This window comes from Octopus bimaculoides, chromosome 21 (assembly GCF_001194135.2).
Source record: "Octopus bimaculoides isolate UCB-OBI-ISO-001 chromosome 21, ASM119413v2, whole genome shotgun sequence".
NCBI lineage: Eukaryota > Metazoa > Mollusca > Cephalopoda > Octopoda > Octopodidae > Octopus > Octopus bimaculoides.
In genome coordinates this window covers 9,917,299-9,918,998 of record NC_069001.1, presented here as the reverse complement: position 1 = coordinate 9,918,998, position 1,700 = coordinate 9,917,299, and positions in this window count along the sequence as shown.

Genomic DNA, 1,700 nt, shown 5'->3' with positions numbered 1-1,700 from the left:
GTAGAAAGGACTATTAGTATATAGAGTAGAAAGGACTATTAGTATATAGAGTAGAAAGGACTATTAGTATATAGAGTAGAAAGGACTATTAGTAATACCAATAGAAGCACCAACAACGATTATACAACAGAGGTTGAGTAGAGACCACAAAGAAAGATAAAGCAAGACAAATATTAAACATTGAGTATTTTATTTATTTATGCGTCCTTTTCAAGCCTAGCCTGGTTTCCCGGTTTCTATGGCGTATGTGTTCCCCCCAGCTGGACGGGATGCCAGTCTATCGCAGCGTTACTCGAGAAACAGGAAAAAAGAGTGAGAGAAAGTTGGGGCGAAAGAGTACAACAGGGGTGCCCCCCTCCCTGCCGTAGCCTCGTGGAGCTTTTAGGTGTTTTCGCTCAATAAACACACACAACGCCCGGTCTGGGATTCGAAACCGCGATCCTATTAATTGGTTCGATAATAGCACTTAGAATAGATTTGATTAAAGGTTTGCGAGAACAAGATTGACCTAGGGCTAAGCAATAATAAGAACAATAGCTACAACAAATAACAACAGGCGTAACAAAATACCAGGAAATGCAAGTAGGATGAGAGAATATCAGATAATGTGCGCCCTAGTAACTACTAAAATGATGGGAGGGTCACATTTGGAATGCTTTCTATAACAGGTTTGCTAGATCAGTGAGAAGCTCAGGCAAGACAATAACCACAACTAAAACAGCATAAACATAATGAAATGTCATCAAACACGACCAGACTAATAGTAATTACTTCTTAAACACACAACAATTTTTAAACAAATATTCATATTTAACAGTAGACGATGTTTTTCGTTTTATTTGCTTTGTTTTTTTTTTATTTTTAATTCATTAAAACGTGATCAATGAAAATTGATATTTAAGATATATTTTCTGATTAGAATGCAATTTACTCTTGCACATTCTCACGCCGTCACAGTCGGCCTGTCTGTTTCATATATTCTTCTCCTCCCCTCCTTTCCCCTCTCCCTCTTTCAATATATTTACCGGCAATCTTCAAGTTTAGGGGGATAAAAAAAATATTCAAGGGAAATAACTGAACGACTTACCAGTATTATCCGTTTTCTTCTAGCTGTTTATAAATAAATCACACCCTAACCCTAACGTCAATCAAATCAGGTGTGTGATTTATTTATTAACAGATGTACGGAGACTACTGGTAAGACGTTCAGTTACTTCCCTTGAATATTTTTATTTATTTTTTTATCCCCCTAAACTTGAAGATTACCTATTTACCTATCTATTTTCTAGATCTCCCTGTCTGACTTTCTATCAGTCTGTCTGTCTTTCGTTAACATAATCATTTATATCATCATCGTTCATTGTCCTGCTGTCTACATCGGTTTCTCTCTCGTTCGAAGGCGGCGAGCTGCTGGCCGAATCGTTAGCACGCCGGGTGAAATGCTTAGCGGTACTTCGTCTGTCTACATGTTCTGAGTTCAAATTCCGCCGAAGTCAATTTTGCCTTTCATCTTTTCGGGGTCGATAAATTCAGTACCAGTTGCGTTCTGGAGTCGCTCTAATCTCCAAGTCTTTGCAAGCGTTCATATGTTCAGGTGTGTGCGTGCGGGTGCGTGTGTGTATGTTAGTATGCATGCATATATCTTTATATATATATATATATATATATATATATATATATATATATATATATATATATAT